The sequence below is a fragment of the Apis mellifera genome, linkage group LG10 (genome assembly GCF_003254395.2).
Source record: "Apis mellifera strain DH4 linkage group LG10, Amel_HAv3.1, whole genome shotgun sequence".
Lineage (NCBI taxonomy): Eukaryota > Metazoa > Arthropoda > Insecta > Hymenoptera > Apidae > Apis > Apis mellifera.
The window spans coordinates 9,554,831-9,574,006 of record NC_037647.1 but is presented as its reverse complement, the minus strand read 5'-3'; the positions used below and the strand labels follow the sequence as shown (position 1 = coordinate 9,574,006).

General features: G+C 50.9%; 1 long non-coding RNA gene across 1 annotated transcript in view; it reads left to right on the top strand.

Moving 5' to 3' along the window:
• LOC102656106 overlaps positions 1 to 19,176 on the top strand; it is a 49,189-nt gene that overhangs the window by 19,817 nt on the left and 10,196 nt on the right. Inside the window, exon 2 of the long non-coding RNA XR_001704610.2 lies at positions 10,745 to 11,096. This is a non-coding gene — a long non-coding RNA (uncharacterized LOC102656106). The remainder of the gene's footprint in view (positions 1 to 10,744; positions 11,097 to 19,176) is intronic.

Below are 19,176 nucleotides of genomic sequence, written 5' to 3'. Positions count from 1 at the left end.
TGATAGGTAATTAGACGAGGGAGCGGGTAATTGCGTTAATTGAGACCGAGACCAAGCGCGTTGGAACGTTGCGCAAAGCTTGGCTAGATATATGGAACCGTTCCGTTCCACACGCGCATCGTGATCTCTCTGATCGCTCTAATCGCGCCCCTTCCTCTCCCCTGCGAGCGGAGCGGACAACTCTTCCACGCCCTCCCATCACCTTCCAGAAAATCGCCTTTCGTGGAACGTTTTGCAACCGCCTCTCCTTCTCTCTCCCTCTTTTGGGAATAATCGCCTCGTGCGAAAAGACAGAAAGACTCTTCTCTTCGAGAGAACTTTGGAATAATCCAAAATGGGAATCCATCGAGAGGATCCTTATAAAGGGGACATATATTGGCACGAATCGAGAAACGATCCGCCGCAACAAGCGGATCGGACGAGAGAATTTGATCGAGTCTATTTCGAAAGGGCGAGATCCGTTTTTAGCCACGTTTTTTAACGCTCGAAGCATCTACGCGTAGACAACCACGATGCTTGTCATCCTGGACATCTGCCGGCCTCTCCGTTTTATTTCTCCTCTCTCTCTCTCTCGATCGCAATAAAGCCGCCACCGTCGTCCTCCTCCGGCGGTATAATGCGGCCGTAAGCCCTTCCGATATTTTAACGTAACGTCTCTACTTACGCGGGCGAGAGAGAGAGGGGGGGAGAGAGGGAAGCTCATATTAAAGCGTAGCGAGAAATACGAGGAGGCACGGATGCTCGCACGTACGTGTATCGAGAGCGAAGAAATTACCGGCGAGGAAATCTTTTTATCTCTCCTTTCCTTCTCTTCGAACGTCAAAGCGTTCCCTTCTCTTCGCACACACACATACACGCAACGTTCCTCGTTGCGTCGCGTCGTTTAATTTTTCCGCATGACGCTCGCGTTTCTACGCTTTATCCACGATCGTGGAACGAGCGTGATTCCGTGTGAATCTCGCGGCGCGATCGGGGAATCGCGATCGAGTTAAGACGTAAACCGCGCGCGCGCGCGCGCTATAAGTTAATGGGAAGGGAAAAGAGAGGGGAAGAAGAAAGACGGCAGACGGAAAACTCGACTCGACTCGACTCGACTCGACTCGACTCGCGTTGGTTTCGTGCAAAGCGCGGCCGTTATCGAAGACGTTATGAAGTATGGCGCGCCAGGTATTCTGCCGATACACTCGCTTGCCTACGGCGCACTTCCCGTGGCCACGGAGAGAAGAAAGAAGGCGGCAAAGAGGGACAAGTATCCAATTAAAGGCAGGCTAGAAACACTCCTCGAAAACTGCTATCTCCTCTATATATCTGTCGGGGCGAACGAGCTGAAACGTAGGAAACGCGGGGACGAAAACGGCCAAGAAACTCGGCCGTTTAACATAACCAGAAATCGTTATGACTCAATCCGCCACGTAATTGGCGATATCGGGGATGCATATCGCCGTGACACGCACCCGACAAATTCGAGGAAGGCCTTCCTCGATAATCTCGAGACTCTCTTTCTCTCTTTCACCGCCTTCCTCCTCCCCCCGCTCTATTATTAATATTAAACTATCTGATCGGCCGATCGGGAATACATTTACATTCATAAAAGGAAGCCGGGCGTCGCGAGGGGGCAAGGTTACCCGCCAAGGTTGATTCCACTTCCGAAACCAATCGAAATCTGTATCGAAACGCGCCTTCCAAACCTCCCTCCTTTTAGGATTAATTGGAACGAGCGTTGACGAGAAAGAGAGAGGGAAGAAGAGGAAGAGGAAGAAATCGTGGAAATGGAAAGGAAAGAGAAGAAAGAAAGAGAGAAAACGAGGCTCCCGTTAACTCGATAATCGCTTACACGAGTATCAATTACACGAGTCGCGCTATTATTGCAATTATTCGCATGAATATGAATACAATATACGAGACGCGTGTTCCCGCGTGGCTCCGATCGGGGAACGATTTGTTTCCGAGCCGCTAATTTGCGGAACAACGCCGATGTCGTTTCAGCGAATAATAATCTCGAATACGAAGGAATACGAAGGAACGCAGCCGCGATATTCCGCTTCGACGACTTTTGAATAATACAACGCGATAACTGTCCACCGGTTTCCGCGAGCATTCGTTCTCGTTCGCCTCGAGAACACGAATATTGGAACGCGATCGGAGATAAAAGTTGTTGTTGCCTCGTAATATCGCGATCAACGTACAACGCGCGCGCTCCCCTACATACAGATACAGATTTCTCGAAAATAACACGAGCAGCATAATTCGGAAGGAAGGGAGGGAGGGAGGGAGGGAGGAATACCAGTATACTCGAATATTCGCATACTCGAGATCCCGGAAAGAAGAGACGGAGAGAGAGAGAGAGAGAGACAGACTTTCTCTCCTCCTTCTCCTGGAGCAGAGTATATCCTGGCGTGTGTGCATTAATTTTGTACCGTTGTCACCGCCAGCGTACCATGCGTATTCATGAGACACACCGAGGCTTATAAACGTCGGGCTATTAGCGATACGATTAAAATGTGCATTTCTCCGCGTTGTTTTAAACGTGAACTCTCCCTGTCCCGAGGAGCGCCTCCTCCCCGACTCCCTCGTAACTCTTCCCCCCCGCGCCTAACCGCTCGCCGTGTTTTATTTCCCTGTTCCGGTACCTCCGCCGGAAGAAATAATAATCCGACCGCCCCTCCTCCTTTACCCCCTTCGCTTAATCCGCGCTCCAGTCCCGATTACCATTTTCACCGCTTTTTACTCCTCCCTTCGAGGAGTCGATCCTTCGAAAAGAAAGATCGGCTTCTACCTTCTTCTTTTCTCCTCCTTCTTCTTCTTCTTCTTCTGCTGCGCATCTTCTTCGTAACCGATCGAGTTCGCGAGGATGCAGCCCAGGTGTTCGCCGGCCGAGGGCGAGAAGAGAAAGGGATCGGCGTGGATTTTTATGGGCATGGATTCGGGGGAATGGAGAAAAAAACGTGGAGGAGCGGATCGAATGGCGGATAACCGGAGGGGGCGTTCGGCGTGCGTGTCCGGCAACGGTTCGGCGGCGCAACCGCGACGCGGAGGAAAAGCCAGAGGCCCCCCTTTCCTCCCCCTCCCTCTGTCCGCATCGTTGCAAAACGGATGCATTTCGGATGCAGCTGCGAGTTCGTTAGAGCGTCTAACGCGCGTGTGCGAGCCCCAATTGTTTATGCGCGGTGAATGTAGCCGCGGACCGCGGTGTATATATATATATATAGCACGCGGCGGCTATCGGAGAGCGATGAATATGCATACCTTAATTCGCGGGGCTAATTGAATAATTTGTAAAACGCGGCAAACGCCCGGGTCCGGGCCACGACCTTTTTGCATCCCCCCCTTCTCCGCTCCATCCCGGTGGCCGTCGACCATCGTCGACCTGCCAACCCAACCTCGTCCAAGCGGAACGATATCCTTACGGGGGGAACACTCCCGGTATGGATAGCTCGCCTGAAATGCGGTTTGGCACCCATCGATGGCACCCTCGACCACCGTTCCTTCCTTCCTTCCTTCCTTCCTTTCTTCCACAACGCCCGATTCCTATTTGTCCAAGGAAACTCGTCCCTCTCCTTTTTTTTTTCTTTCGATTCGGAGCCTGCTCCCGTTTTTTTGACCGGATCGGAGACAAAGGGAGATGGAAATAACGGATAACGAGGCGAGGCATTTCGAAGGAAGCGAGGATGCGAAAGGACACAGATTCCCGCGGATTAAGCGGCGATCCACATCGAAAGCGTATCGGATGGCGAAACATCGGTTAAGAGGACTGGGGAAAGGGAGGCGATGGAGAGAGGTTGGTGGGCCTATCCCCTCCCTCCCTTCCTCCGTTAGCTGATGAATGGGCCCAAGGCCCTCCTTACTTATGCGATGCGTGCCCCCGACGGCATACATCACTGCCAGCTAACGTTTTTACGGGCCACGATGCGAGCAAGAATATGATTACGCGCGTTAACATTCTCGGGATACATCGTCCGTCGCTCGTCCCAACGATGACGAGCCTCGTCCTTTGGCCTTTCGTCTCGTTCCTTTCCACAACGAAGGGGGGAGGGGGGACGGCGTGAAGTGACGAAAGCAGTGAGCAGCGAGCATCGCACGATAAAGGATTCCTCGCGGATTCCTCCCACGGCTTTATTACGCGTGAAATTGGCGCGCGATCGCTACGCTATCGAGCCGACGACGAGCGGCTCCCCGGCCAACGCATAAATTTCGTAATTAACTCGCAATTATGATAATCGGCCCGACGCGAGGGATACCTGCCGCTACGTCACGCTGCACCTTCCTTCCTTCCTTCCTTCCTTCCTTCCTTCCTTCCTTCCTTCCTTCCTTCCTCGTTCCAGACGGATCGCGCGATCGTTATCGACCACGTCTGCTGCGAATTCTCGCGCATCTCTCTCTCTCTCTCTGTCTCGGGGAAGAAACGATCCCCCGACGGGAATCACGGCTTGTCCTACGATTTAACGTACAAAGGAACTCTCTGCGGAACCGGCAGAATATCCAAAGTTGGATGTCGTACGATTGATTCCTCTCCTCGTCGCTCCCCGATTCGGTCTGGCCACGATCTCGTTTTCGGCGGCGGGGGAAAGAGGGAGATGGAGGGAGAGAGGGAGAGAGAGGCGCGAGGCTGGCAGAGGTCCTTTGATCCTCGGCATTCGGTGTCGGCAAACAGGAACTCGACTGGTGAACGCAGCCACCGCGCTTTAATACCTCATGCAAATTTCAGGAAAAGGGCACGACCCCGCACGACCCCCTCCCGTCCTCCTCGTCCTTCTCGCTTTCCTTCGTCTCGTCCTCCTCGAGCTCGGGTGATAGCCCGTTATATTGCTTTTCGAACAAATCGTTATCCGGTTCGTACGCTTTACGCCTCCCTCCCTCCCTCTCCCATATCGACAAGTCGGCCGCCGAGCAAATTTCAAATTTACTCCTCGATCGCCTTCTCCCTCCTCCCTCCTCTTTCCTGGCAAAAACCAGAAAGCTCAAAGCTCGTGCCTCTTCCGTGTCCTACCAATCTTCCTCCGGCTTTACAGACCGCTCGCTATTACCACCCGCCCTTCCTATAACCTCGTTCCCTTCGACCGATCTTCCGCTCCCTCGAGTATCTCCACGTGACTCCTTCCCCCCTCTTCCTCCCTTCCTTCCACAGCATAGTTTTACACCGGCCCGATATACATACAATGAGGAGGTGCACCGCGATGCCGGATCAAACACACGTAGGTGCGACCGAGTGTCTTTTTTTCCTTTCTTCTTTCCTTCCCCCTTGGAGAATTTATTCTCGGTGAATTACGGGCTCCAGGAGGGAGGGGAGGATCTCTGAACCGCGCATCTAACGAGATTCGTACACGTGCAAGTAAACTGCTGCTCGTTTAGCGAGTTACGCCCCCCCAAACTCGTTTCTATGCGTCAATCTGTGAAAGAAGCTAGATCTTGAACATCACACTTTGGACTTTTGATGTCGATCGAAAGGAGAGATCAATTGCGATGAAATGTTAAAGTGTTGCGTGATCGATCGATCGCGGTAACACGAGTCTCTTCTTCATTTCGGAGGAGTATAATTTTGCGGACGCGCGGCGGTTTTCGGGGTTTCGCGGTTTGGGAAGTGTCCATTGGAAGCGGAGGGTACGGCCTGTACCTATATATTTGTCTACGCGCCCATGCCCCAAAGCCGTTCGTTCCAACCAACGAACCGCATAATCCTTGACGAGAGTAGCTCGTCAATCACGGCCTCGATGCGCTAGACGAATCGATACGAATTTATCTGCGGCCCGCTATTGCTGCTGCTACTACTACTACTACTACTACCATCCGGACGCTTTCATCGTTGATTCGCTCTCGTTTGGATCACCAAGTCGATGAATCGAGCACGTTTTCGACATCGAAAACTCTCTTGCGTTTGCGACCGATCGTGTCCGTTCCCACGATTTCCCGTATCGCGATGAGAGAGAAAGAGAGAGAGGAAAGAGAATAAAATAAAATAAAATAAAAGCCCGCAAAAGTTTTACTATCCCATCTCTCGAACGCGAGAAGGATCGAGGCTACGCGTAACGTAACGTGTTTTTTGCTACGAGCGAAAAACGCGTGAAAAACCATCGTCAACGAATCGTTCATCGATCGTCGTTTGAGATTAAAAGACAAGGCGAATCGTCGCGGAAATCAATCCGCGTTTTCGCCAAGTGACGCAAGATGTAAGAGAGAGAGAAGGAGGGAAGAATTGGAAATTCGTGGAAAAGCGTTGGAAAGACGGCGGAGTCCTCTCGGCTCGGCTCGGAATCTGGCCACCAGTGGAGGTGGTCCGTGCACCAAGGTGGGTACCAGAAGGGTACCGAAGGAGGAATCATGGAGTCGACGGTTGGGCGCGGGTAACTTTTTTGCACCGCGAAATGGCCCAGAGAATGTCATCCAATGAGGGTGAAGTAAAGGGAAAACAAGTAAAATAATGATAAAAGGCGGAGCCCGCGGCGTGATTTGATTGGTCGAGATATCGCCGGCGTTCGAGTCAACCCGCGAAGAAGAGGGGGTTGTCCTCTCCTTTCTCTCTCCTCGTCTTTCTCCCTGGCCCACGTCTCTCTCCTTCCCTCCTCCTCCTCCTCTCTTCGCCTCTCTCCACACCGCACACCTTCGTCCCGATTTTCTCTCTCCTTCGATCCTTCTCCTCGTCTCCCTTATGTCCGCCTCGTTTCGCTTCCCTCTACGTACTCTCTCTCTCTTTCTTACACACGTATACACACACATATACACGGCTTACTTTATTCTCCTCTCTCTCCGTTGGTCCATGCTCCGAGATCGTGTCCTGACTCTGGCACAACCATCGGTTCTCTCCCCTCTCCTTTCTTCCAACTCTTTTTCTTCCTCTTCTTCTTCTTCCTCTTCTTCTTCTTCTTCTCTCCGCGTCGTCGTCGTCGTCGTCGTCATTCGCCGCCGTGTTTCCCCCTCTCCCCCTTTCTTATTTTCTTCTCTCGCGAAAATTGAAGCACGATTCTTGCTTCGTCGTCGTTCGCGATATCCGTTCGCGAAAATATATACGAGAGATGTAATATTCAACTCGACCTCGTAACTCCCTGTTCGACCGGTGTTTAATTCCGATAATAGTTCCAGACGGATGGGGGAGGAGGAAATGGAGCAGTTGTTGTCTCGTTCTATATACGTACATACGTACACACACATATATATATAGAAAGAGTGTAGCCGCGGAACCATATGCGGGAAGCATAGGTCAAAGGAATGATTAGCGTAGCGAAAATTCGAAGGCCGTCACGTGTTTCGAGGGCGGTTTGCGTTGCGGAAAAGTATATTGACTCGTGATACGCCATCTGTGCGAAGGAGGCCACCCCTCTCTCGTCTCGGCGTTATTGGCAAAATTAATAAGGCCGGGCGTGGATCGCTCGAAACGGGAAGCGGTTAATTCTGCCCTCACCCGAATGATTCTGCCGGACCCGGTGTTGGCGGATTAGAAACCTTTCCAAACGAATGGAAATTGTTTGCTCGAGGAGAGGAGACTGCTCGACAGAGGGTTGCCCCGTTCCTTCCTGCGCCTATCCTAAAGAAGCAACGGGTAATAAATTATCGGCATTCGGTTCCCGTAATCTCTGCAATACTCATTACCGCGCATTAAGCGGGACAAGTTCTCCAAATAAGAATCGATGCTATATATATATAACGATTAATCGTCACCGATAATTTGTCGTATACTGATTCTATAATGAATTTCTCTCGTTAGATTCTTTTTCTCCCTCCCCTTCTCTCGAGAGTACACGTGTTCTCTGACTATAATTATAACACGTAAGATCGTAACCAGAAATCGATATCTTATTCTTGTAACGTTTTAACTCGAGAACGGGTTTTCGAAATGATTCGTAGAAAAAACACGTTATTCTTCGTTCGCACTATGTTGTCGTTGTAGTCGTCGAAATCGAGAGAGAGAGAGAGAGAATGGTAGGGAAAATTAACGCCACCGAGAATCAAGACGACAATGTGATTCATCAGTTAAATCCGCGTGCATAATCCTTTACACAGCGTCCACGATCCCCGTCCACCAAGCGTAGGCAAGCATAGAGATGGGGATGAACCAGGCGGAGGAGAAACGGGGTTGACGATGGCGGTTGGTTCTGTCAGCAGGGACCACGAATTATAATCACAGTTGTGGTTCATGCGGCTACGGGGGTGTGGATCGAGGTGGACGATAGAGGAGGAGGAGGGGAGGGGGCAGAGGTGAGAGAGAGAGAGAGGAAGGGGAGGAATACGACGACGACGACGACGACGACGACGACTATCACGACGTTGGTCCGTTTCGAGGGGAGGGAGGGGGATGGGAAAGGGATGTATTTACCCGGGCACGGCATACATCGGCGCCACCGAGGACGGACCTAGATGGAAATCTGCGGCATTCAGAGGCACTGGCCAAGAAAATTGGCTGACAACATTTCGCACGGGGCGTCGAATTGCCCGATCCCGTCCCCTTCCCGCCACGGGGAACACCATGTTCACCGATATTTACGCCGGCCGAGCCCGACGCATCCGTTCTAATCGCGCCGTCTCCCCCCTCCCCGTCCTTTATTTCCTGTCGCGAGCTCGCTTAAAAGAGCAGAGAGTGGCGAATTCTCGAGCTGAACAACGGGAGCGTTTATCCCGGGCAAAGGCTTAGAGAGGCGTCTCTCCGCACGAGAGGACCTAATAATAATGATCGGCCGACACGAGCCGGCGAATCCTCGGCCAAATAAATCCGGGTTGATTGAATCATTGTCGAGCGAGACCGCGTTAAATACCCGTGAAATTAACCCGGGCGCGGCACGCGATCGCTGATTGGCTCGAGGGTATCGCTTTTAAAGCGCCGTTAGATAGAAGGCGCCGCTCGTGATTAATGATTTGTCCGCATCGTCCTCGTCTCTCGCGAATCTTTCAAATCTTTTAAATCGCGTGCCTCTCTCTCTTTCTCTCTCCTCTTTCGAAAGGAATTCGAACAATAATTCGGAATTATTACAGTGAGTCAGCCACGGGTAAAGTTAATCGATAAACAGTGTCCATTGTTCGATCGAAAGGAGGAAGAAAAGCCATGGAAAAACCTGTACTTCTTTGTCTTCGAGGCCTACCTAACCTAACAACTAGTCGATAGTCGGACATTAGGGCGATGGTGCGGACATATGGGAGCGCCATGTGGTCACCACCGTATCGTTCGTCGACGAAATGCGGAAAGGAGAGAGGGTGCAAGGGAGAGAAAGAGAGAGAGAGAAGCGACCCTTGAAGCGACCGCAAGAGGTGACGGGGATATGGGAGAGCAGAGATTCGAACGGAGCTAAACGCTCTCCGCAATTTGTAGCAATTTGTTAAGTAGCCGGCCGGAACATTACCTATATTGCGTTCGCTCTCCTCTCCCTCGACCCCTTGCAAGATATATACGGGGAGGAGGGGGGGAGAGAGAGAGTAGAGTACAGATTTATCGTCCCGTATCGCGGACCGAAACGGATCGGGTCGGAAAAGGAGTCACGACCCTGACTCCTCCGGGGGATAAATTCTCTCTAAATAACGCGTACGCGCTCGCTCGTTTGAAGCCTTTTGCGAATTCGCGGAAAGGAAGACCCAAGGGGAGGAGGAGGAGGAGGATGCCTCCATTCATTATGAAAAGAGGCGGTACCAGCACCGGTGTTGTGCCTCCAAGCTGAAAATAACTTGACCTCGTTCCACCATCGAGTCGACGCGCGCGCGCGCGCGCCTCGACTTTTCGTCGAGTCATCGGCGATGAAAAGCAAGGAAAAAAGAGAGGGAAGAAAAGGAAGAAAGAGCGCGGAAAAAGCCAAGTACACACGAAGCCAAGGAAAAAGGAATCCGGTGTAACGCAAGGATTCCGTGAAATCGGGGGGGAGGAGAAGGGGATGACCCGGCAGACAATTTAAATCGTAGGTAAACGTCGAGGGTGCTCGTTTTATCCTCTTATCGAGCAGACCTTATCGAAGTCTCTCTCTCTCTGTCTCTTCGTTTCGAGGAGGATTGTGCCGTTGCGTTATTCGTCGCGGTGTAAGAGGGCGAAGAAGATTCGAGCGAAGGAGCGAAGGAAACGACGTCCTCGGTCTTTCGTGGATGCTTTTAGTCGATGAGTTTCGCTTCCCTACATCCCGTTTCGCTTTCGTCTCGTTCCGTGGCATCGATGTCCTGCCCTAACCCAGCTTTCTCATCCATATGTAACAGTCGCCTGGTATTAATGACAGGGGGGGGAAGAGAAGCACGGAGCACGACATGTCGAGTTTCTTTATCCTAGAAACTCTCGCTCTCCTCCCCCCACCATCCGTTTTCATCCTCCTCCACGGTTTTACACGGTATTGCGGTTTTATCGTTCCCCTTTTTCATTAGCCCGATAAAGTATAATGGAATTATTCGTTTCCCGATTTATATCCGGCCGATCATGCCGCGGTTCCGCGATTCCTGGCCAATAAGTTATTATACAAGAAACGACGCCGCCTCTTCGATCGCCCCATTGTCATGCGTTCCGTCATCGAAAATCGGGGAGAACTTTTCACTCGATTAAATGGAACGCGTGGAATCTAGGCCAAAGACCCTGCCTTTCTACTCTCTTCAAAACAAAATTTGCGTGAGAGAAGGAATTGATAAAAATAAGGAGGAGGAATTGATAAAAATAAGAAGGAGGAGAAATTGATAAATTTGAATGGGAAGAGGGATTGATAAATTTAGGTGGGAGGATGAACTGATAAATTTGGGTGGTTTACAACGCATCATCCTCTTCGTCTTCCTCTTCTTTTCTTCTCTTTTGTTGCAGATGAGGGGACGAGAGGAACTGAAGAGAAAGGAAGGAGGAGGAGGAGGAGGAAACCACCAGAAGATCGTAATGATACGTAAGACCGAGTGTAAATACTACTATCCGAGAAGGAAGACAGAAAGGAGGAAAAAATCGTTTCATCGCTATTAAAGAAAATTACGTTGCAAGAGACGGCGGGCAGTCGATATATTTTCATAATCGTCGAATTATCGTTCGGTCTGCCTGGCTTGCAAAAAAGATTACCGACATCCGTCTACCGATTGATTTTCGTGGAAGGGCCACACACGCACAATAACACGTAACGGATGAACAAGTTGAAAAACCGTTCGTTCGTCCAGCAGATATCCGCCAGGTAGGCGAACGTATTAACGAACGACCGTGTTAAACGTAAGACGAATGTCGAACGTCGAGATACGATTCGAAACACGGCACTCTTTCCCTCCATCGTTCTCTCAAAAAAACGTTCTCTCGACGGGGGAACCGTGTCCACCGTCGTGTTTCTCCATCGTTTTCCCTAAGCGAGTTTTCGAACGCTCGTTAGCCCGAGGAGAATAGGATCTCGCCGTCCTCTGTGCCCGCGGACATATGTCAGAATTAATCGCACAATGAGCGCGGCACAGGTTGAAGAGACGAGAGAGAGAGAGAGAGAGAGAGAGAGGCGACCGACACCCAGACAGTTTCTCAAAGGTTGGGTAAAGTGGTTGATAAAGAGGCGGCAATCGGTTAGGCTTTTTAAGCGAGGCGCGATGACGGCCACTTACCTGCAGCGTGCCGGTGGCACTCGGCCCGACCGTGGTCGTCGGACAATCGTCGTGAAAAGACCAGGAAGAGCAAGAGGAGAGAGGGGGGTCCACGTACGCGCGTTTGTTCTCTCGCTCTTCAATGGCATCCTCTCATCCATCGGCATCGGTTACGGTCTCTTTTTCGAAGGAATTTTCTTTCTTCCTTTCTTCTTCCTCGCGACGTTTCTTTTCTTTTCCTTTTTTTTTTCTTTCTTTCCTCTCTCGAGAAGAGAAGAACACACTCGACCCGTCCCGGGCATTACACTTGCAGTTAGGCGCCATTTGCCCGCAACTTTTCACCATAGGCATAAGGTTCCATTAACGGGATCTAAGCAGGATCGATTCGATCCGTGCTTCTGGTTAAATGCTCCCAGCGCGGCAGTTTAGTCCCGCGTAAATTGTCTTCTCCCCTTCTCTCTCTCTCCCCCGATCCGTTTTTGCACGTGCGTTTAACCGTACAAATTACACGAGCCACCCCCCCTCCCTCCCACGAACATCGAGCCGAACGCTCTCCATGCCCCGCGGCTCGAAGAGGAAAAGCGACGAGGAGAGAGAAAGAGAGAGAGAGGTCGAAAGAGAGGAAGATTCGAACATGTGGCATCATTTGTTACGTTGCAAAGTGGGGTTGGACGCCTGTTGGACGACCACGGTTTTATCTAAACTCGCTTAACTCGCGTCTCTCCTTCGCGTCACGATCGAATACGCGTTCGTTACATCGTCCCGAGCCGTTTATCGCCCTCGTTAATTCCGAAAGGAAGAAAAAGAACTTACTTCTTCTTACCCCGATCGTAAAATCGCCAATCGTCAATTTGGCAAATTCGTTGGCAAATCGAATTTTGGGGGAAGCGATGGAAAAAGCGAGAGAGAGAGAGAACGCGTGGCACAGGCGCAGATACAGTGGATGGGGATCTCGGTTTCCGTGGACATATGGTCAGCCGTGGCAAAAAAGCGGTACAGAAACGGCGACAGAAGTTGGGAGTGTCGGCGGGCGATATATCAGGGCTTAAACTGTCCCGTCGTAGCAGGCATGTCCTGCGTCCTCCTGCACCCTGCGCCCTGCGGATGGTTACCCGGCTCGGTGATTCGCCGGTGCGCGTATGGCACCGCGTCCTTCGCTAACCAGGGGTGGTTGGCATTAGTTAATAGCAGGCCGGGAAACGCGTTAACGCGAATACGAACGAGTGGATCCTCCTAACCGAGTGCGGTTTCCGATCTGTTGGCCTTTCGAGTCTCTCCATCGATCGCTCGCCAAATTTTCCTCGAGGCGTGCGTTGGTCGAAGGCGGGGGAGGGATTTGCGAAATTCGGTGCAAAAATTTGCAGGGAGAGCGCGGCAGGTTCGGGCGCGTAAAGGCAAAGGTAATCAGGAGCCCGAGTCCACTTCTCGGAGAGAGAGAAAACTTGATTACGCATTCAGCTTGGCGCCGGGATTATCATATCCAGAAGAGTCCTTTGACGAGGCGGATCCCTCCCCCGATTCCGCGGAAAGGAGCGTGGAAAAATATAAAACTCCAAGAAAATCTCGACCCGGGGCCTGGAGTCCTGCGCGGGCCAGCTACCAGAAACGACAGACGACGACGACGACTTCCAGTTAGAAAAGAGCGAAACTCATCGTGGACGTGCAATGAATAAAAATCGTTTGAAGTATCGCTAGGTGCAAATTAACGCATAATCGTCAAACGTAATGAGAACCCGACCGACCCGTCGCCCTCCGCGTAAACGAGACGAGTCGCCGCTTCTCCCTCCCTGTGGAATCTTTCTCCGCGGCTCTTCGCCTTGCCTCGCCAAACTTTGATTATTTTTATAATAACTTTTGCTCTGCAACTCTGTCCTTCTGGCTCTCCGTCCGTCCACCTCCGCCTCGTTCAAAAGGGCTCGCTTCTTTTCCGAAGCGTCTTGCTGCTTCTCGTTTCGTCAACGTTACGGAATAATTACTCATCAAAATGCACCTGCAGCTTTTTTTAAAAAAGAAAAAGAAAGAAAGGATAACGAGGGCACGGGGGCCCTCGAGAGCAAACGATCCGTACGTGTTCGCCCGATACGATCGTCGATCAGGATTCATCGAAGCGTGAGGAACAAGGCGGGCGACGCGTTTAAAAGCTTTTTGCGACGCGAGGCGGAGTCGGCCGGGAGAAGACGAGAGGAGGAAAGAAGAGGCGAAAGGAAGAGAGAGAGATCGCTTTTTCCACGGTGCTTACGCAACCCTTGCTCGATGCCGAGGCACGCGGTATCAATTAATTCCGTCCATATATCTGGCAGGATAGGAATCGTGCATTGTGACCGAGGAAGCGAAGGACCGCTTTCTAGGCCCGACTACTGCCGACCGACGGCCAGCCTCGTTTTCTCTCGTCACGGCACGTGCCGTGCACAATGACTACCGCCGTGCCACGATCGACAACGACGACGACTTCCATCATCGTCCACGATCGACAACGCTGTCGCGCCCTTTTCGCCTACCCCAAATACCAAAGACAAACAACACCACCACCACCGATACCGAAAAGCATTTATTCCCCGATTCTCTCTCTCTCTCTCTTTGTCGTCCCTTTTAATCGAATATCATCCTTTGTCCGCCCTCCCCTACTTCCGAGGGATGGACCGTGGTGGGCGGGTTCCTCGCACACGCTCCTCGAAAACGTCTACCTCTTTTTTATTGCCTGTGCAAATTAACGAGATCGCCACAACCGGTACGCGCCTCGTACTCTTTTCGATTCGGTCGTAGAGAATCCGAATTTCGATTCTTGGAGAGGGAAGGGGTCGAGTAGTTTCGAGACACGATTCAAATTTTCGGCCAAATGTAGTAGTGGCGAGCGGTGTTTCTTGCCTCGCGGAAAGGATTCCAGGATTCGTGGATTTTTAATGCGTCCGAACGCCGATCCGTTTCTTCTCCCTACCTTCTCTAACGAGCGATCACCTTGTTTGGCGTCCCGCTCCAAAGAAACGGGGCTTTCATCTGCATTCTACGCTCGCGAGAGAGACGCTTTTGCGCGTCCCGGTATTTATTTGGAGAAAACCGAGGGGATCCATTAGGCCGATTTACATCGGCCCCGATTTCCGACGGGCAAAATCGGTCGGTCGGTCGCGATTGGTCGTCGTGATTTCGCCGTTTCTTTCTCTTCTTCCGAAATCGAGAGAAGAAGGAGGGGAGGGAGAAGGAGGAGGCTCGTCGAGATCGAGGCGACGATGATGAATCGAGGCGAGCGCGAAAAGGCCGAAAAGTTGGAGCGGAATGGATACGCATCTGCCGCTCGAGCGGAAAAACCGCAAAGGAATCCTCGGTTGGGAAAAACCGAAGGCGTGGCTGATGGATGAAGATCGATGCCGTGTACGCGACACATCGTGCACCACCGTGTCGCTCGCCTTCCCTCCCCCCGCGGCGTCATTACACTTCATATTCCTCCACCGTGTCGACTTAATGTCTTTCGACACGTGCGAGGATCGAGGCGCGCCAGGTGGCTTCGTGGCCCACCGTTTAAAAGCTCCACCATTTTTACGATGGCACGCGTTCCAACCGAGAGAGAGAGAGAAAGGGAGAGAAGGAGAAGGAAAGGGAGTTTTCGATAGGAAGACGCTCACTCCGGTTGCGAAAAAAGAGGCGCATAAATCGGCAAACTTTTCCAACGAAACGGAAGAAACTACTAGAGGGAGTCGTCCATACGTTTTCCTTCCAATTCTTCCGCGATTCTTCTTTCCAAATCCATTTTCCACTCGTCGTACTGCAATCATCATCTTTGCTTTCGACCGATTTATCCAATTTTGTTATTCCTCTCTCGAGGCAAAGATTCTAACGAATCATCGTCGATATTGTTTACTTCTCCCCTTTCCGAATAATCGTTCCTTTGTGCCCTTCGTTTTCACCACCGACACTCGGATCGTTGGATCCGAGGAGGATCTAAATCCAGGCGGGGGAAGCTGTCAGGGCGCGATTATTGATGACGGCGCATTGATGACCGCCTCGTGAAAGAGCGCTGACCGCTGTCTTTAGCCGCTGCCGGCACTCGCTAACGCGAACATAATGCGCCGGCTTTTTCCCTCATAAGGGAGTCCGCACGACAATACGATTTTCATTTTCGGCCCTTCTGAGGGGTAAAGCCCCTCTCTCTCCCCTTTCCTTCCCTCTTTTCAACCAGCCTCTCTTTCCTCCTCCTCCTCCTCCTTCACTCAGTGTATCGCGATCATCGCTCGACGACGCGGCTAAGTCTCCTCCTCTCGTCGCGGTTGTCGTCCCGCGAACACATCGGAGGTAATGGCGTGTGCCCTTTCGAAAGCCCCTCCCCGCCGTTCCACACGATTTTGCCCCGCATCCCCGTTATTTATCACTTTCCACTGAAGTTTCCAGACTCTTCTCACACCCTCATCCTCTCAAGAAAGACAGAGAGAGAGAGACACGTTGGAACAGAGGGGAGGAAACGAGCTGTGGACGTTTATCCGTCATAAAGCTCACCCCGCGTTAAGGACCACGCTCTTCCGGTCAATTGTCCTCGACATCGACGTCTCCTGTAATTAATCTCGACACGTAGATCGAGATCCCGAGGAATATGACGCGCACCGATGCGTTTATCTCGTCGAGTCGTATCTCTGTTTATCCTCGAATATATATATGAAAAGAAAAACTATTCCTAACATTACTCTACTCAATAATTAACCTTCGATATTCGAGAGAGAATACGATCGATCGACGGAACGATTATTTCGAATTCGAATCGAATATAATATAACGAAGCGAGTCGAGCAACATTCGGATAGGTGGAGTGGAAAAAAAAGGGAAAAGAAAAAGTCGGGTGTGCGGGGGCAAATAAAGCTGACGCCGAGCTGATCGCGCTCGCACGTGTGTTTGCCGGTACCCGCGGCGCCCTGCGAGAGGTCCACGGAGCGGAACTGCGGGCAAAAGTGCGGAGAAGGTTTCGGTACGGAGCGGTCGTAATGGGAAGAGGTTGTTCGGGGGTCGCGTGGTTCCGAAGGGAATACAGGCTGACCCGTTGCGCAAATCCGTCCAAGGGGGAGTCCGCGGCCACGGAAGGGATCAGTGCCGCCACGTGACGAGCGTGTTTGCTGGGTACACATAGCTCGGTGTTTGGTACACACGGCCTTGGAAGGCACAATGCTCCGCCAAAACAGCGACGCGACGCCGGCATAAGCGATATTTGTGTCAGCATAAAGGACCCCCTAAAGCCGTGTTAAAAGAACAACGTCCCCCTCCATTTCGCTCTCTCTCTCTCTTCTTTCCTCTCCAATTTTTCCCTCTCGCTCGGATGCGTAGGAAATAGCGGGACAAAGGTGACGCGTGTCTTTTTTTCCCCTCGATTTCGCGAAATTTCGTTCGACAAGAGTTTTAGAACGAATTTTAGAGGAAAAAGGAGGAGAATTCCTTATTAATCCGAAGCACGCGCGAGATATTCCTCGATTAACCGATTTATCGGCTCGTTGATCGCATTCCCTTCGCGCCTTTATATTACGTGCATACCTGGAATTCTATACCCTCCGCGCGTTTGCATATTCGAGCTAATCGTTCCATCCTCTCTCTTTCTCCTCCTCATTTCTTACACCGAAATATATATCTTCGAGTTTCTTTCGAAAATCTTTCTTTTTCGAGTCGAAGGAAGTCTCGAATATTATTCGAGAATAGCGAGAATAAACCGAAATGTATATCGAGTTTCTTTCGATAGAATCTTTCGAAAATCTTTCTTTTCTCTCGTTCGAGTCGAACGGAAGTCTCGAATATTATTCGACGAGAATAGCGAGAATAAAGCGGAATCGGATTAACGTGGAGAGACGTCGGTGGCAGCATAGGATTAATTGGTATAGATAGTCAGGGCAGCGGAAGACTATGACGGCTTAACTAGAGTGCGCCAGCTCCCACGGAGATCGGACACCAGACAATCCTTCCTACCTCGTGGGTAGGTAGACTTATACACCGGTGATGCAAAGCCAGATATAGGTTCTAGACTTGCACACACTTGTTTCGCTCGCGATAAAAGTAATAAAAGGCGAAACGATGACATGTTTATTGCGGATAATTTTTACCGACCGGCAAATTCCTTATCTCTCTCCTCCAAAGTTGGAAAAAAGGTTATTACACTACCGATAATAATACTTCGCGTAACCGTAAACGTAGCTTGTAAACGCAAAAAATGTTGGAAAGCGAAACGAGGAGAGTCGAAGGGGAGAGGCAAAACAAAGTTTGTCCTCTTCCAGATTATCCATCTGTTTATCGCGCGTGGGAACGTTTTTCTAAAAGAGGAGAGGGAATAACAAGGTAGCAGGAGAGGGGAAAATAACGTTTTTTAACCTTTTCCAACAACTCGAGACGATTTCGACACGACTGCACAACGCTTCTCCATAAAGAAACTATCTAAGGAACATCTATTTACGACGTATCGATACACAACAAGCGCTCTTGTTGAATTGAAGATAACGAAATCTGATACGAAACGAAGAGAATCGAAGGAATAAGGAAGCGGAAACGAGAGAAAAACAATTAAATACGTACGAGAAAGAATGCGAGGGATGGTGCTCGACTTGGGTGCGAAAGGGCAGCTGAAAAAAATCCGCTTTCAAACGAGCCGGAACCCAGAGAGCGTGCCCCGCGAGGATTTCCAGCTAAACGACCGTTGGCTAATGTTCGCCGAGGACGAGACCCCGTGCACCCGGTTTTCTACACCGACGACAGTCGCATTAGCCACAGGACGAGGTTACAATGGACCCCTCTGTTTTTCACGCTCCATCGGGATGCTGGGGTAGAGAGAAGGGGGGGAGGGCACCACCAACCCCTCCCCCCCTCGTTCTCCTCTCTTCGGTCAAAACCCCCTACTTAGCGGAGAAGATTTGTGAATCAGACCGTCGCTTGCCAGATAAGGGGGAAAAAAAATTTGACGAATCATAGAATCGTCTCTTTACCTCTCTTTATATATTCCGAGGAATGTATCGTCGTTGAAAACGTGCTCGAACGATAACGAGATTCTTCTACGCAGTTATAGCGCGCTTTGGAATATTATAAATATTTATAGTACGAGTAGCGCGTCGCCGCGTCCGCTTCGCTCCACGATCCACGCACGAATAAAGATTTCGTCGTACGCCGCGTTCCCCCGAAACGATAATAATAACAAACGATATCGATACGTTGCCTCGATTAATTCCTCGTACGTATATTTATATATATTTATTATAGAATTTCGAAATAATAGGAGAGATGTTGCTGTTGGATTCGAGGGAAGAAAAGAAAAGAAAAAAAAGAACGAGGAGGAAAAATCTTTCGAGGAGAATTGTTTCGAAAGTCAGAAAAATATTCGTCGTGGAGGATTGGTTTTGCACACCGTCGGTGTCACGCTAAATCTCCGGCGCATTGTTCGCGCCCCCTCTAACCGTCACGATTTTCCATTGGCACCCCTCGAAATCCAGCCAGCACAGTCAACCTCCACCCCTTAGCTCTCTTGCTCTCGTTGCCCCCGTCCCCCCCCCTCGCGTCCGTCAGCTTCACCCTCGGATTTCGTGATCACCGCGCAACGAATATATCCGTCCAATCGAGTAGTACGACGGTTGCCATTCGACCGGCTACACCCCACGAGAACAACGTCGGTATCTCGCTCGTCATCCTCCTACACCGTCTCCCTCTTCTTTTTTTTCCTTTCTTTCTTTCTTTCTTTCTTCCTCC